Source organism: Procambarus clarkii, chromosome 51, assembly GCF_040958095.1.
Source record: "Procambarus clarkii isolate CNS0578487 chromosome 51, FALCON_Pclarkii_2.0, whole genome shotgun sequence".
Lineage (NCBI taxonomy): Eukaryota > Metazoa > Arthropoda > Malacostraca > Decapoda > Cambaridae > Procambarus > Procambarus clarkii.
This window is the reverse complement of record NC_091200.1, coordinates 15174846-15193596: the sequence shown is the minus strand read 5'-3', so window position 1 is coordinate 15193596 and position 18751 is coordinate 15174846. Positions and strand designations below refer to the sequence as shown.

At 41.5% G+C, this 18751-nt stretch overlaps 1 long non-coding RNA gene across 1 annotated transcript in view; it reads left to right on the top strand.

Annotated features, from left to right (window-relative positions):
* LOC138351912 (uncharacterized) overlaps positions 1-18751 on the top strand; it is a 146123-nt gene continuing 127372 nt past the window's right edge. Inside the window, exon 1 of the long non-coding RNA XR_011222672.1 lies at positions 1-186. This is a non-coding gene — a long non-coding RNA (uncharacterized lncRNA). The remainder of the gene's footprint in view (positions 187-18751) is intronic.

Genomic DNA, 18751 nt, shown 5'->3' with positions numbered 1-18751 from the left:
GTCGTCAGCAGCGAGGGAGAGTACGTGTATCTGGTAAATGTGTAGTGTTCTCTCAGAGACTTCCATGATGCTGGATTTTGGTGTTTTATGCAAACTGTGATTGACAAGAGTGCCCCAGGGGTGTCCTTGATTGGTAATAAACTTTGATATTTATATGACAGTGGAGAGAATCTTAAAAAATTAGAGGTAAGTAAAGTTTTGCTTGGTATATTTGCACTATAGTTATATTTTAAGCTTGGGACCTTTAATTTTTGGTCTATGCGTGGGTTTGCTACTAGCCTATCGTATTTTGTTTGCTTCTATTATTGTTTTCCTGGTAATAATGTACACCGCTATATTATGGCTGGCTAAATATACTGTTTTCCAGCAGTCGCACTCCAGTAATCAGGTTGAGAATACTTGATTAAACATTTGGTGGAAACAAAAGGGGCAGCATGTATTTAAAAGGGTCACGTCGTGCCTGACAAACTTCACATAATTCTATGACAAGGTATTAAGATAAGACACGCAAAAGAAGTTATATTTTAGATTTTCCTAGAGTGTCAAAAAGCTTTTGATATTGTTCCTCATGGAAGGGGGGTATTCAAGATGGGGAAGCAAGCAGGGGTAAGTGGGAAGCCTCTGGGTAAGGGGGACTACATGAAGGATAGAAAACAAAGTCACAGAGGTGAGATTTGGAGCTGGAGGAAGGTAACAAGTGGAGTTCCCCAAGGGTTGATCCCGGTACCCCTACTGTTCCTAATTTATGTGAATGCTTGCAGACGACGCAAAACTAATGAGGCATGTTAAAAAACCGAGGACTGTTGATGGTCATAGGATGACCTTGAACTCTAGGAGTGGGCAAACAAATGGGTGCTAGAATTCATTCCCAAAAGGTATAAGGTAATTAAAATAGTAAAAGCAAAAAGAAGACCAGAAGGTATATAAACCATAAAGGCAAGGCAACTACAGAAGCCCGAGGGAGGAAAGGATATGGGAGGGGATATAATTGCAAATACTATATCTCCACAAGGCACACAGACGGGGTATCATCAGCAGCATATGAGATGCGGACAGATTAGAACGTCTCTTAGAAACCTAGACCAGGGCTTTTTCAAGGCAGTTTAGAGCTTTTGTTAGACCAAGTACTGAAATATGGAGTACCAGCCTGAATTCTGCACCTTGAGAAGCATTACACCAAAATTGAAAACGAACAGATTTGTAACAAGATTACTGTTAGAGGACCTTGAACCTCTATTGATGTGAGAGTTGACAAAGATAAAGTATAAGTTAAGGGAACTAGACCTCACCACCCTGGAGAGAAGAAACAGATGGGGCATGGTCGCAACATAAAAGATACTGAAAGCAAATGATAAAGTGAACAAGAATAGCATAATGTGAGAGGAAGTAGGACGAGAGAACATTAGTGAAAACACAAATGAATTGAAGAAATGTAAGGAAACACTCGTACCCTACCTATACAGGTGGTCAACAAGTGAAATATGCAAAAAAGTTGTCAAAGCCACTCCCATCCACAACTTTAAGGCCATGTTCAACAAAGAATTCGAATGACAGAACAGTTAAATTATAACACAATAGATACAACAAGGCTAGTAGACTGGGCATAGTGAGCTAGACCCCACTTCCCCATAAACACTAGCCTCGCAGGTTCGAATGCTGTCAAGATCACAGAGTTTATAATGATATACAGCTTGGAAACTATTCAAGCTTGTACCAGTTGGGGTCGGCCCTAGTGCCATCCCTTTAAGACTTATCTGCACCTATAGCGACCCCCTTGCGATTTCCATACGTTTTTCATCGAGTTCTTCGTATTATATATTATATATATATATATATATATATATATATATATATATATATATATATATATATATAATATATATATATATATATATATATATATATATATATAATATATATATATATATATATATATATATATATATATATATTATATATATATATATATATATATATATATATATATATATATATATATATATATATATATATATTGCTCCAAACATTCAAGTGTGATAGGAGAGAAACCACGCTTTCAAAGGCCTGAAAGCACCAGTGTAAAAAGTTGCGATTTGTTTAGATCTGAAACCTATGTATATGGGCAGCACAAAACATCCACCAGACAGTGCTACTTAATGGTTACTAGGCTCCGGCTGGGCTACCGTTACCTGTGGCAGGTTGCTAAAGGGGATGAATCTCCCAATCATAAGCATCTCTTGTGTAAACCCTGTGAACAAGAACTTAAGTCATGATCTTACACGCTACATTGTTGAGCATCCAGTCATTAGACTTCAGATCTTTCAGTGTAAGGTACCTTGAGCTTTGTAATTTATGCATTCCCGTGTTATTGAGGATATCCTCATAATGCATCCATAATTCGCAAGCGCAGGCTGTTGAGCACGTGCCATTGAGTGACTAACCATCCTGCAAGATTTTGTTTTCTTAGCATTTCATAGCTAGTACCTGACACATTATGTAACCCTTCATATAGTCTAGGGTAGCTGCATTAAATGCAGATGTACCGAATTATAATAACAACACTGTTTAGTACTGTAATATTTTCTGAAGAGGAAGGAAGGAGAGGGGGGGAATAGTGGTGAGGGGAAGAAAGGGGGGCGATAGGGAAATAAATATGAGAGGAGGGAGACTGGGAAAAAGGGGGAGAAGGAGAGAAGAGATATTCTGATACAGCTGGGTGCCGCAGCTATGTAGTATATCAATAAAATATAATGAATGTTTGCCTGCGTGTCCAAAGTAGGAGGCCATACGCTTGGATCTAGCGTCATCCAACTTTCTAAGAGGGCACAAAGAGGTGTATGTCTCAGTCATTGGCCAGTTGGGATTGGCCCCCAGTGCCATCCTTCAAGAAATGTCGGCATCTATAGCAACTCTGATTTTCATGGTCTGAAATCGGGGATGCATTTTCCGTAGTTTTTAGCAGTTACTCCCTTCGTGGCTGCAGGTGACGGATCTCCCAATCCTGAGCACTCCAGTTGCAAACTCTGTGAGCAGGAACTACGGCATGATCTCCCGCACTACATCACTGAATGCCCAGTTATTAGACCTTTCAGACCAGTTGGCATGAGGTACCTGGAGCTTTGCAATTACTTTATTCACTCTCGTATTCTTGAAGATATCCTCACAGTATACCCAAAATTTGCCAGTGCAGGCTATTAAACACATGGCTCTGTATGACTAACCATCCTGCGAGATGGGGACTTGTATTACCACTGCTACCTTATTTAATCTTGTGTTGTTGATATCCTCAAAATGCATCCGGAGTCTGCCAGTGCAGACTGCTTATCACATGCCTCTGTATGACTAACCATCCTGTGTGATGGGGATTTTATAGCATCACCTAGTTAGCTTTTTTGACACACTGTACTCCACTTCATATAGTCTAGGGTAGCTGCACTAATGCAGATGTACCTCATAACTTAATAAAAAAAAAAAAAAAACAGTCTAGGGTAGCTGCACAAATTAAGAAAATTCAGTGACCGACCGGTGCCAGTATCATCGTTTCTGTATACCCATGATACTGGCTCACTTAGCCAGTAACCGGGTTCTTTTAATTAAATTTTTTATGGGGCCTTAGTGCCTCTTCTTACCAGATCCAACCCCCAAGTCTTGGGTAAGTTATCAAGACCTAAGTAGTAATAGTCAATCCAATGGGAATGGGGGTACACACTAAACAAAACAATCACCACATATACTTCCTAACTATATACACTTATTACATATTTACAGCACAGATAATACCGTAGGTGTCGCTTTCACACAGGACACTACCAAAGAGCTTCGGCGATCTTCTATCCACAACACTTACGGTTCCTTTCCCGAGCCTTCTAAGATACTCATGCCGGCGAGTCCACCTTCCTCAGCAATTCATGGTCCTCCAGTGTCAGAACACTACTGCGAATCTCCAGCAACACGCTGGCTGGCCTCTCTTATAACAAGCCTTAACTTAAGAGGACAGACGAACGCTAATTCCATCTAGTATCACAACCTGTCCATCCCAGGATACGTCGGTCCAATCAACAATCACCCTGGCTACCACAGACAATTCAGTCTCCACTGACTTGGCCCTACTTGTTCCCACTGAAACAAGTCTTGAATTCAGGGCTGCCCTTGCTGGTCACTACGGGTGAACTGACCTGTGATGTGGAGGTACCAAAGTACCCTCACATCACTTCTGAGGAATAAATATTGTATAGTAAGAATGAAATTACTCAGGTGTCAGTAAGATCGCAGCCTTCCTCCAGGGAAAAGAAAATGGGGTCGAGTGTGCTCAACAGATGGCGCTGACATCGTCACACATGACAAATGTAGAACTTAACACAGTACAGTGTATAAATATGGCTGAGCTATTGAATAGTCTTAATAAGGAAAGTTTCCAGAAGCAGCATCCAGCTGCCGGAAAGTCGGAAAATTGCAGTTTGGCAGCAGGATGCTGCTTCTGGAAACTTTCCTCATTAAGACTACTGAATAGCTTGGTCGATAGAGCTTCGGCCTCACACGCGTGGGGTCCACGGTTCGAGTCTCCTAGAGCCCAGGTGAATGGAACAGTACAGTGTACTGTAAGTCTTAAGATTCAGGCGAACAAGTTTGCTTTGGCAGGGATAACCACTATTTGTATTAACGGTATAAGGATAAAATTTGAAGACACGTTCGAATTTGACAAAATAGCAGCGACAGATGACAAATCATAAATTAGCGAGCATGAATGAATAGGTTACACGGTCACAATGTTTCCCATCACACACACACACCACTGACTCCTGGTTATTAATTCATTCTCTTGTCACTTTTTTTATATACAATATAAATTTATTTGTTAACTGATCTGCGTCATTTACGGGCTCACTTTTGAACTTTTGTTCTGAGTAGCTAATCTAAAACAACAATAACAACATAATCCACGTGCTAATCAACCTGGCTTACTGCCTGGTTATCTGTGCCCGAACCGCCCGGCTTAAGTGACTTGTTAATTGTGGAATTAGTTTTTACAATGAAGTGGAAGGTACATTCGTTAACTAGCAGGCAATTGAAGCAAGGTAACTAGGCTGTAGGCCATAAGACGTCAATTGTATTTTTTTCTAGGTTCGTACCTAGAAGATTAACCATGCAGATTGGAAGTTGACGTGCTGAGAGATATCATTATGTCGTGAAAAGTACATTGAAATAAGAGTTCTAGGGAGATCAGTACCACCATAAGGACCAGAGTTGATCACGCTATCTACCACACCTCCGACCGGTAAAAAGTGGTGAAACTTGGTGGACCAATCATCCTCACAAGGTTGTGAGTCCATACCCACTTTTCTCACGTTTTCCCTCACCCACTCGCTCACAGGATAACGTGCTTTGGCCGTATTTTATCATTCCGTAACTCGTAAAAGCTAATTTAAATAAGTTTTAACTTTTGATTTTAATCAGCGTCCTAGTAATTAATCACGTTTGTGTGATTTGATAGCTGTGCAATCTGTATTCATAATGGCTATTTCAGTTCATTCATATATTATGCGTTCTTTAACCATTCTATAGATGGTAGTGGAAAATATTACAGCACATAATGGGCTCAAGAACTGAATCCCAAAATACGTTTATCTAGTTACAGAATTTAACATATACATCGACAATATATATTCACAAGCTGTCTATTTATCTAGATAACATCATAATAGTTTAATTAGTATGATGTAGACCTCATACCCATTCTGTGATTGAGTGACTGAAAGATTTCAGTGTCATGTAATAGGGTTGAGAGGGGGGGGGGGCGTGTTATAAACAGTCTGGTACTGGACTCGTAATCACAAAGCTAAGCAGTTGACATTTGTTGTGAGCTAGCTACATATCATTTTATTTTGCCTGTCATGCACCCAATTCTTTTAAGTTTTTTCTTTTTATTTTTTAACCGTTCTCCATAACAATTTCAGTTCGAATAATTTGTAAAGAGCACCTCTAAATTTGCTGATATGTTCATATTAATTAAAAATAATCAAATGGAAAACAATGCAGTACCTCAGACCAATAGTAGCTGATGCAATAAACATATTTTAACCCCACGTTAAACTTAAGTGGCAGGCCCAGTCAGACTAGGCTGTGTGGCAGGCCCACTCAGACTAGGCTGTGTGGCAGGCACAGTCAGACTAGGCTGTATTTTAGCCATAAGCCAAGCATCGGTTGGATTCAGTGGATTGATATCCATTTCAATGGACGTTGATAGATGTAGAAGCAGCAGACGTTGGTAGATGTAGAAGAAACAGCAGACGTTGGTAGATGTAGAAGAAGCAGACGTTGGTAGATGTAGATAAGAAGCAGACGTTGGTAGATGTAGATAAGAAGCAGACGTTGGTAGATGTAGAAGCAGCAGGCGTTGATGTTTGTGGAAGCAGCAGGCGTTGATGTTTGTGGAAGCAGCAGGCGCTGGTGGGGCTAGAGGCAGCGGGCGTTGGTAATGGAAGTGGTTCACTGGCTGAGGTCATGACCCTGAACGGGGGTCCCAGGTCTGCTAACGGGCATCCGCCCACTGGACGCACAACCCACTCCTATTGTTACTGAATAAGTCGCTCAGGCGTTACTTGGCTGAGCGAAGCTACCACGTAAGTCAGGCCTTGATTGAACGTGTTAAACACCTACTATATATTATTATTGTTATAAGTAATTATCAAAACAAGGCACCTAACATTATTGTTGTAGTACAGCATTTATTTTACACCATAACACTGGAATGCAAATGTTCGAACATCTGTGAAAAGAACATTAGCGGAAAGGTCCCGGGTTCGATTCCCACGATGTTTCCTTTCTCCTGTTGCTACTGTTCACCTAGCAGTAAATAGGTGCCTGGGTGTTAAACCGTTATTGTGAGTTGCGTCCTCGGCAAACTTTAACAGGCTTCCTGTCCTCGATTGTGAGAAACATTAAAGTAACTTCTAACCAATGTATCCTGCAAGTGACATTCAAAATCCAATCTCTTAAGCTTCGACAGTTCTCTTAAGTATCTCTCTTATCATCTTATCGACAGTATCTCTTAAGCTAAACAGTTCGAAGGTTAAGGGAAATATACATTTAACGGAAGCAAAATATATGTATAGCCTATGGAAAATGTACAGTATTGCCTGTTATACCAAATTGAAAATGGTGTATTACAAAAAAAAATACATCATGAAATAAAATGTAAAATATGGACGTACAACTTAAAACATTAAATCTTAAATATGAAATATGGGTCTTTAAGAGTAACGAATATACGGTACCCAGACCTCTAAATATAGGTGTGTGGTCGGCGTGATGTGTAAGGGACCATTTACACGGCGAGAGGCGACCCAGATACATCTCTGCGCCAGCCCATTTTCCTATCATGGATCAGCGGGTAGTGGTAGTGTGGTTCTCTTGCAGTTGCCCAATGTTGCTGCTGATGTTGCAACAGCATGGTGATATGATGACCAGACCACACACTAGAAGGTGAAGGGACGACGACGTTTCGGTCCGTCCTGGACCATTCTCACAATCGACTTGAGAATGGTCCAGGACGGACCGAAACGTCGTCGTCCCTTCACCTTCTAGTGTGTGGTCTGGTCAATATACTTTAGCCACGTTACTCTGACTCATCGCCTGCATATGGTGATATGAGCCCTGTAGGTGGACCTGTATATATATATATATATATATATATATATATATATATATATATATATATATATATATATATATATATATATATATATATATATATATATATATATATAACAGGTAGTCTGTGCGTCTTTTAACTTGTAATGTGGAGGCGTTGTCTGTATTATTAGTGTGTTTATCAGCATATAATGTCTGTGTGAGAGGTGGATATTTTATGGTAGGGAGGTGAAGGTGGTTTGCGAGGGCATAAATTCAGAAAATGAGAGTGGTAAATAGATAATAAATAAATAGGCAACCCGTCCTCCTACTAAGAACGTCGCATTTCGCTCATATGCGTTACCTAAAGCCAAAAATTGTCAGACATCCTACGGGCTCACCATAGCCCGTGCTACTTGGAACTTTTTGTTCCACGTAACTGAATCTAGAACGACAACAACAACAAAAATTGTCGTACTAGAAAATGGAAGCGACTCGCGAAAGGGACGTACTGTCCCATTTTCTGTTTTGGGTCCTCTGGTAGGTTAGGAGAGGACACTTTAAATTAACCGTTTTCTTGACGGTGGGAAACTTTAAGAGGACGGACTATAATAGGGGGAATCATTGGTTGAAATGTTTGGCGTAGGGACAGGTGTAGTAGCCTGAAATCCTTGCACTTTATCCATGATTTGCTTCCCGAAGATAAATGACTTGATTAATGAACAAGCAGTGTAGTGTGAAGAACAATAATGAACAGCAGCTTACCTATAACCCTGACATACCTCTAGAGTTAAAACAGTAGCGGCTGTGGCCTCGTTTCCGGCCGTCTGTTTACTTAAAAATGGTTTATCAGAGTTTGAAGGGCTCATACTAGGCTACGACGAACTCTGCCCTGTCTTAAGGAATGTGGGGAGACCCGTTAATTGAGGGTTGAGGGCGTTAACAAAGGCTGAGAGGGCGTTAACAGAGGCTAAGAGGGCGTTAACAGAGGCTAAGAGGGCGTTAACAGTACTATTAGGGATACAAGATATAGTAACTCAGTACTGATAACGATAATAATAATTATGTGCCAGTAGAAGAGGAAAATGGTGACAAATGTACGATCACAAATCTTCCCCCGCCCCCCAAAAAAAACAAAAAAACTGGGCAACATTGACACTTTGAACTACAGTCGCCAGTACAGAATCAAAACAAAATGCCGTTCAAACTGACCCAGAAAAAAATCGAAGCCTGGCACTGCTTTACGTGGAGTGCATTTCAAATACGGACAGTTACGAGGGAATAATGGAGCATTCAGATTTGATCACCCAAAGAAATAGCAGAAACATTCTAAATACAGGTAAATGTTGTTTCAAAACTTGCAAATTCAGTATTCCATCTCCAGGCTCAATAAATGTGAGAAAAGGTTACGGCAGACTGCCCAGCATTTCATGTCGGGGAAACCAGGTAAATCAAATTATATGCATGTCAATAAAGCCATTATGGAAACGGCTTCACGCCTACATAACAAAGATATTTTTTAGCAAGAATAAAAAAAAATGTTAGGAAATGTCAAAGCTTTGCAATTACCTCGTTCAAATGCTAGACAGGACTTTGTGGCACTTCCATCCTTCCTTGACACACCTGACCACCCTCCCCCCCCCCTTTGACACACCTGACCTCCCCTTCCCCACCTTGACACACCCACTTTCTTCAACACCCTTCACGCACGGACAAATGTACTCATCGCCCCACATGATGATTTTGTTTCCCCTGGCCCATCGTTATCAACCTCGTTGCTACCGCGTTTATTTCTCGCCCTATCCCATTCCCATTTATCCAATTCCCATTCTTGCGGTATGCCCTCATACTTATGAACACTCCTATTTTCCCCCTCATATTCCCGCGCACATTTACGCAGCGTTGGTGCCCTTTCCCATCCAGTGTGGCATTATGCTTACGTGTTGCTCAGTTTCATACACGTTCATGCAGTCTTGTTGTTTCTCCCGATGCCATGGGTATCCACGTCTTTTTGTGTTCCCCGACCAATGAGCGCCCACGCACTTCACTGCCACAAACACTTAATGTCTCCCCTTCAAGACCCCTCCGACCATTGCCCCCACCCCCTCTCTCTTTAGAAGTTTGTTTACGCATGCTTTAAATTAACAGGGTGTTAGTTTTCATTGCGTCTTTCCCAGCCGTTAGAAAAAGTTTAGTTTTTAGGGCTGTCTTTGTTTCTCTCTTCAATTAAAGAAAATAAACTTTTATATTTGGTGGAAGCCTCTGGATGATATTCGGTGGGAGAATGGGCGAGGGTTGAAGGTTACATGTTAGAATTTCTTTTGTATTTCAAATGACACTGCTCGGAAGTACGGAAGGGCAGGATAGGCTATACTGATTTGTTTTCTTTTGCGGCAGATGAATGTGATATCCAGCTCGAAGTGTGAGAGTGAGAGCAGGGTGAGAAGGGTGTTATTGTTCTCTTGGCAGGATTCGTGGGTGAAAACTGAGCCCGAGTGTCGTAAATTTGATGTTGCAGACTGGTAATGTTAGCAGGCTGCACACCTCTCCCGAGCTAAAGTTAGTTTTGGCCAGAACCGAAAGGGGCGGGTTCATCCAAAAATGGCTTTACAAGTGAAAATCACGTGTGACCAGCACATACTGTAAACAGGAAGAGGGGGAGTTGGGAATGGGTGGTGTCTAAAGATTTTACTCTACGGATTTTTATTGTGCAGTTTATATTCTACCACAGTCGGGGCCATTCAGTTAGTGCTAACTAGCATAGGCCTATAAATAAGAATGTTTCAAAGTTGTTTACGCAACCCAGTCTCCTGTTTAGATAGTACTTTTTGTAACTGGACCATCGTGCATAGACGTAATTGGACAATTAGATGGAAAAATTTGGTGCTTTTCACTTAATAGTCCTAAAAAATATAGCTAAATAACTTAAATACTCATAGGCCTAGTACAACACACATATACTATATTAGGTCTCAGATAGTGTGTATTAGGCCTAGGAAAGTTAAGTTAAATTTACTTTGCAACATCAGTTCAAAAACTTATCCAGTTTGTCCAAATTCAATAGTACCGATTTCTACTTTCCAATTGCCTTTTACGTCAATACATGTATGATGGTCCGCATAGTTACTATAGAAACTCCTTAAATAGCACGATGGGCTGTATGTATGGGGCTATACTTTGTGTTGTTCAGTTGAATATTCATTGTTCGGGCTTTTGACCAGATTGTGATACTGTTTTAAAGTGTCAATATACTGTTAATATAATTGGCATAACTTATACCCCTTGTACGGTATTGCATACAACTATCTGATAGGTCTATATATTCTTCCCTACTTCTCTTGAACCACCACGTTCACTACACAACCACTAACAGCATCACCACTACTGATACCAGTATCACCACAACTACTTCTTCACTCATTACTGCCACCTACCACTACTACACTACTACCAACATCACAACCACCATTACTACTAATACCACCACTTACACCTCAATCCAACCTCCTTTTATAGTAGGCTCCGCTTAAACATCATCGTATATTCATTATATTTACAATTGTTTACTCATTATAATTTGTGCACATTACATTAAGCTGTAAATATTGTACCTTCAGCGTCCCGTGCTCCACTGGTCGTCTCTTAAAATATATGATCTGATTGATTATGTTTAATGTGCGCCCCAAACTCCTGTCATCCAGTCATCTGGACTATGTTTTGTTTAGTGTTTTGTTTAGCTAAGAAAATGAGTGGTCATGATCTATTTATAATAGTCAGAATTTGTGTATTTGACCTAAGAATTTTTATTAAGCATATATCACTATGGAAAAAATGTTTGTACATTTCTTGAACATTGTGAGATGTTTGTTAGTTCTCTGGACGTACACATGTACGCAGTGATGTAATGTGCGAGAATAATTCTGGTTTACATCTGGTTGCGTTTACAGGAGAGGGTGATGCAGATTCCTAGAGACAGACCCCTACTTTTTTGCCAAACCAAAGTTGGATTTGTCTGGTCTTGTGTTAAGAACATTGTATATATATATATATATATATATATATATATATATATATATATATATATATATATATATATATATATATATATATATATATATATTACAGTATATATACAATATATATGCCTGTGGCTCTTGTCTAGTAGACATAAGCATGTAGAGCGTTATCATGTGTGGTGTCTGGCTTTCTGCTGCTGCTGCTCTGGTTTAGAGGGTTTGAAGGGGGGATGGGGAAGGGGTGATGGGCCCGCCTGGGCTGGCCTGCCTCTTAACTATCCTGTGTTGGGGTCGGGAGTGTCATTGTTGTGGATGGGGTTTGTACTACGGTGTCCAGTGTCTTGAGTGTGTAAACTGTAAGATATCTGCCAGCTTTATAGCTTACTTGCAACATTTTGTTGCTTCATAAATAGAAGTGTAATTATTTTAACTGTGTGTATGTGAGAGAGTTTGTTTTCTCCTAATTTGGTTTTCATAATTATGAATAGTTAGAACAATCCGCCGCACTTAAATAATGTTCCACACGCGGATTTGAGAAGTTTAGATTTCTAAGATGTCTGTAAAATTGTGTGCTTGTCTGTTTCACAAGATGGCTGTGGATTGGGGAAAACAAACGAGTAATGGGATTGGCGAAAGACACAGTGTAGTCTAATTAGAAGCTATGGCATGAATATTAGATGATCATACTTGTATAAAAGGTGCACAGTTTACAATTGGTGCAAAGGTTGAACTTCTGCTCCGGGGTTCTGCACCTTTAAAATCTCATGAATAGTGAAATCTTCCTCAACACCCATGAATTGTACTACCAGATACTTGCCTTTTAACCCGTTATATGGGGTGTGCCTCCTCTACTGCTCACTATATATTTTTAGTTATCTTCACTGAAAAAATTCCTTCATGTCCGTATGGCATAACTGGGTATTTAGTTTCCACCTGTGTCTTGATATTTTCTCGTCTTAAATAAGAGTCTGTTCTTGTTAACATTGGTGACGCCTCCGAATAATTTGTAGGTCTTTAATCATGTCTATCTGATTTATCTTTTCTTCCATTTGAGGTTCAGCTCCGTCTATCTTACTAGTTAATATCTAACTTTTGTATTAGTTGGGTGGCATACTATTTTATATGCTCTAAATGCGCCGAGGGCTCCATGTTGACATTGCATATTCGATATTATTCCTGCAAACAATTATTCATACATTCGGTATGCTGTACATATGTACAGCATACCAAATGTATTTGGTATGCTGTACATATGTACAGCATACCAAATAAATCCATTTTTTAGGTTCCTGAAAGTTGTCAGGTTTGGCAGCTTTTTCGATGCCGCTGGTGGCACACAGTTTATCTGATCCTCGTGAAATATATTTGGTATGATGTCTACCCCAAGGTCGCCTTCTGTAGTTGTATCCTCCCTAAGTGGTGCCGTCACTCTTGCCTTTTATGATATACACCAATCTTCTTCACTTGCAGGGATTGGACTCTACCAAGTGTCGGACCATTCCTGCAGTTTATTCAAGTTGTCTTAGTCAACCTCTGATCTTATCCTCTTCAGTTAACATTATCTACAAACATCGACATGAAGGTGGAATGTTGGTTAGGCCTAACAGCTACAGCCAAAGTTCATAGTCATTTTCGGACTGCCATTGTGGTTCCCTACTAAGCTACTAAGCTTAGTAGGGAAGCTCATTTCAGTGTGGAAGCTCAGTGTGATAATTTCTGGTCTTTTGCCTCGGCAATCTGCTGTCTGTACCTTTTCGAAGCCGTGGCACTTGTCTCTTTCTATTGTCTTTTGAACTGTGGGTTATTCTTGGTCGTTTCTATGGTCTTCGTTTATTTATTTGCTATGTATTTCACTGTCTCATTTGACGTGCTTATATCTAACTAACTTAGGCTGTTCTTTTCCCCAAGTCTTCAACCCTCCCGTGTTCACGTAGTTGTGCTTATAGACAATAGGCTTCATCTCATGAGCCCGGCCTTTTAACAATCGATCGTCTGGTGTGATGGCTCGCATCACTTGTGCTTCATCTTTTTTTCCAGCTGTGTATGAAGACAATCGCATACCTCCCACTCAGAAACGTCCAACATGATCGCCTCTGTGGACGAGCCCCTAGGGCAGTGGTGCAGGAAGGGAGTGTTGGGGGTGGTGAAGATGCACGAGGGTAGAGGTGACCCCAAACCCTGCTCCCCCTTCCAGGTATTACCCGCTGGGGTGGGGGACGGAGGGCGTCAGGGAGGAACGTGGGGGTCTGGCAGTCAGTGTTGCCAGAGATGCGCGCAGGGTACGATACAAAGGCGACAATAACATTTAACTCTCCTCTCTGAACAAACATTAATAACCATTTAAGTATTTAACGACGAACTCACGAATACCATCTTCCTATTCGAAAGTAAAAGAGTCTAGCATGAACCTCTCCTGAGAGCTGCAATGTGTTTTAAGTGACGGAAATTACCAGCATGGGGGTGATGATCTTACATGAGGTGAAGCCACATCTGCGATCATCTGGCGATGACTCGAGTCATACCGGTGTCGCATCTGTTCTAACCTTAGTAATGGCCACTCCCACCTTTATCCTACCCGCTGCCATTTGGGATCGATGGCCGTGTGTGTGAGTGATGACCACGCCTTCTCTAGCACGGCGGGCTGGGCCAGACGAGAAAGATAGCCACACTATTGTATGACGATCAGTTATTTACACAATTCTTTGCCGTTCACTAGTTTTGATTAGACAAAGCTGTCTTGGCCACACCCTCGATCATCACGCTGTTCTGATTAGTTACTCGAGCTCGCCACACTATCCATTTGATGCACTGATTAGAAATTTGTCTTAATATAAATAACAAATTTGCGTTATTTGTTACGCTAGGCTTTATAATTGGTGACAGTCTGCCTACACAAAGCGCTAGGTTTTGATTTTGGCTCAGTTCTCCAGACATAGCCAAGAGAACTATTGCGTGATGGCACAGTTATGCCAATATAGAGCAGGCTACCCCATCGCTTGCCCTGCGTGCTAACTCTAGAAGTCAAGGTGAAAACAGTTCCTTTCTTATGGTAATGTTGATATTGTTTCCCCTTGACCACACGGATGTTACAAATTTTATTTTGAAAAAAAAGTAATTAACAGAGATTATATAAATTGAGTGTTTATTGTTAATATAGAGAGCGAGAGCTACAAGAAGACAGAGATCAAACTTATGAAAGTAAATTAAGGGCAAGTGGATAAATACAAACCTGGAGAGGCAAGACATTCATAGTAATTCCATGAGGAGACTGATTACAATTATCCGCTGTGCAAAATGTGTTCAGAAAGTTGGATTGAAGCCTCCTGGTCTTGTGTATATGGGTCTGGCACTCATTCATGCAGCTCAGTCAGGGTGTGAGGGAGAGGAGGAATGAGTGTAGACATGTAAGTGTAGGATAGAGAGCTTCTCTTAATATGCTGGACCCTGATCAATTAGTCCGGCATGTGTGTGGGTGTGTCGGGTCCTCTTCAGCAGCAGCCTCACTCAACCGAAGAAATATAAGAAAATTCACCTTCGCAAATAGAGTGGTAGACGGTTGGAACAAGTTAAGTGAGAAGGTGGTGGAGGCCAAGACCGTCAGTAGTTTCAAAGCGTTATATGACAAAGAGTGCTGGGAAGACGGGACACCACGAGCGTAGCTCTCATCCTGTAACTACACTTAGGTAATTACACTCCCTCACAGGATGATCTGTCTCGCCAAGTGACGTGCTAGGGATGCTAATAAGCCTTGAGATCAACACGGGTTAGTCGGCTAAAAGTTTATTTTTTTGAAGAAATGTCTTAGTAGTACGAGCACTGTTTGTTGCTTAGTAGTAATAGTAGGACTGAGAATAATAATAACTAATAATAATGAATATGATCATTACTACTGTTATTATACAAGCATTTTTGGAGTCATTTAAGAACGTCAGAACGGTTAACCCACATTAGCAGGTCTTACGTGACTAAACGCCAGCTACTGCACTCTAACCACCAGGGTCAAGACAGCCGTCAATTACTTCCTGTTGATTGTCAAGTTGACTGTCAGGGTGACTGCCAAGGCCTTCGCGTAGGTTGAGAGTCCCTGTTGGGAATCGCGAGAAAGGTTTATAGTAATTATTAATAACGTAAATTTTAAGATAGCAGCAAGTAACCCTACGATCCGTGTCTGTAGCCTGGTGTAGAAGCCTTATCAATATTATTTGTGTTAATTTAAGCGCTACTATGCTTTAAACATCTAATGAGAGCTCGTATTGATTGTTTTGCAGCCTTGAGTACTATACTACTGAACTGATGTTAACAGATTTTCCAGGCGTGTGTGTGCATGCTTGCCTGTTAGTACCTACGGAGAGATCTACTGGCTTTTAGGCCGTTGGGAGGTAGAAATAGCCTAAGCTACCTTTGAGATGTATTTCTGTCTTGTCTCAATAAACATACTTGAACTTTAGGCCGTTTTCTAACTAGGTTCTTTGTACTGGGATCTGATGCGTTGTTGTGTAAATATTATACCAAAGGTCAGGTATTTGCTCCTGAAACTGTGCATGAAGGTGGCGTCCATTACTTAAGTTCGGAGGGACGTTTACATGCTTCTCACTCGACATATTGAATGATTTTTCACATCTAACTTAATTTTGTGTCTTTCCGCTGCCTCCTCGCTTAACCACTTGGGCTGGACGGTAGAGCGACGGTCTCGCTTCTTGCAGGTCGGCGTTCAATTCCCGACCGTCTTAAATGGTTAGGCACCGTTCCTTTCCCCGCCCCGTCTCAAATCCTTATCCTGACCCCTTCGCAGTGCTATATAATCGTAATGGCTTGGGGCTTTCCCATGTTAATTCCCTCCCTTCCGCTGCCTCCTCGTTTTATCGCATCTGGGAAAAAAGATTCTGTCGACCGGGTTTATTCCTCCCTGTATCTTTTGTGTTGTGATTAGTTATATCTCAACTGGTCCCTTTCTAATCGTTTAATATTATATAATGTGTTTCTTTAACCTATCTTGGTAGCTAAAGTTTTGTTTTTGCCACTCGGTCTTGTTGCATTTAGTGGGCTTTTTCACCCATTTATTTGTTTCGTAGTTTTGAGGTTCCATGCCGGTGCTGTATATTCAAGAACGGTCTGACATAGGTTGTGTGCACGCGGTTTTACATTTACTTTAAACATACTGTATTAGTAACTTCATTATAACCGGATTTACGGTTTACCCCCTCATAAAAACCGCGTACTAGGCTCTCACGCCGTTCAGCTGTTGAAGATCCGTTCCGTGTCCATATGCAGAACCTGTCATAAATCCACCGTGGGAAAAAATAAATCCATTGCGTAGCCCGGTCCGTTCTCGTATCCGTTACGGCCGTCACGAGGCCGGCTTGGCTGGCCCTTTCTATCCATCACAGCAGCAGCCTATCAACACGCGTCGTGGCGCAGGGAACACCATAGTGTGACCGTTCGTTCGTGTTTTGTTTTTTGCGGGGGCGGCGGGAGGGGGGGGGGGGGAACAAGGAGAAACCGTCATGCCTGTATGCCTATAACACTTGGAAGGGATGAGGCTAATGATTTGGGATGGAATGAGGGGGTAAGGATGATGCCCAACCACTTGGACGGTCGGGGATTGAACGCCGACCTGCATGAAGCGAGACCGTCGCTCCACCGTCCAGTGCAATTGGTTGGGGGGGGGGTTATTATGAAATTATTTGGTCCAGAGGCTGGACCGTAGTTTTTGTTATTTTTTGTATCAAGATACATTCGTTGGTTAAGGTGAAATTCTGATTTTACTAGCTCGTGAACCGAACCAAAGTTACTGATGAATATATTTAACTATTTGCAATACGGAAATTTGTGACCCTTGCAGATTCTCCCTGAACACTTGAGTATTTTCTTCCCCTGCCACCCCTACTTTTGGATTATTTTATACTATGTGATTGATTTAATTTGTTGTATTATACTGTGATACAGTTTACAGAAAGAACGCATAGCAATCACTTTTCGAAAACCTCAGAGGTGCGGTGCGTGCCCAAGATACAGGAGGCATTTCCTATGGATCGCCACACGATCTGGAACGTGTCGCTGGAACAGGAAAGTGGCCGCTCTTGGTTTTCTCATTTGCTTAATGAGTTCCTCGCTTACCTCCTTCAGGAACTTAAGTGCACACTTACCCTAGGCGCCCAAGGTTTTGGAGCCTATTGGTACGAACCTGTAGTAATGTTCTAGGGGCCCTTGTATTTATTAGTTTTCTGGGTCTCCCTGAAGGTGGCCGCTCCACCACTCTCAGCTGCACTGTGTGGTAGATAGGTAGCAGCCGATGTAGACGTATATGTGTAGTTTCACACATCCTGTCTACCATCTCTCCATGGCTGCACGGTGACTCCATCTGGATGTTAGTGACTTGTCAGGTCTACACATTTGAGGTTCCCTTTGTGCTGGACACTCAGCTGTAGCCAAACAAATGATGCCATTGACAGGAATCTCGTGGCCTTGTTGGACCACAGGACTCCGTCTCCTCTTGTTGATACGAGTTGAGGCCATATGTGTGTAAGTTAAGCGTGATGGATGTTGTGTTTATACGGCTCCAGTGACCTCGCTGTTGTGGTGCAAGAAGTCTTAATCAGTAATTCTTCTTATAAGCGGTAGCACACTATAATTGCATTCTTCCCCGAGAGCATATGATAGTGAGGGGAAGGGGCGATGAAGGTGACGTCCAGGGGTGCGAAAGTGATGAAGATGATACATCCCTAAACATTAGACTCGCTGTTCCTTCATCCGTAGTCATCTTATTTTAGAGCGAGAAAGGGGACGAGGAGATATAAGGGAGGAAGGGTAAGGGTGTAGGCTTATGTAGATTGTCGTGTTTGTTGTAATTGTGGAGCTTGAGTTTCAGCTCGTTGGTCCCGCCTCTCAATCTTCAATCAACTGATGACCTGATGACCAAACAACACATCAGAAAATGGAGAAACGATAACTTTTCGATCCGCCCTAGACTATTATTCAATCAACTGATGTACATGTACCTAAGCCTATTGGGGTCTTTCATATACGAAGCCGAGTATGGAATTTTCCTCCTCCACTTTGCGTCATGGTGGAACCATATCCATTGGTTCCTTACTCTTAACTCTAAA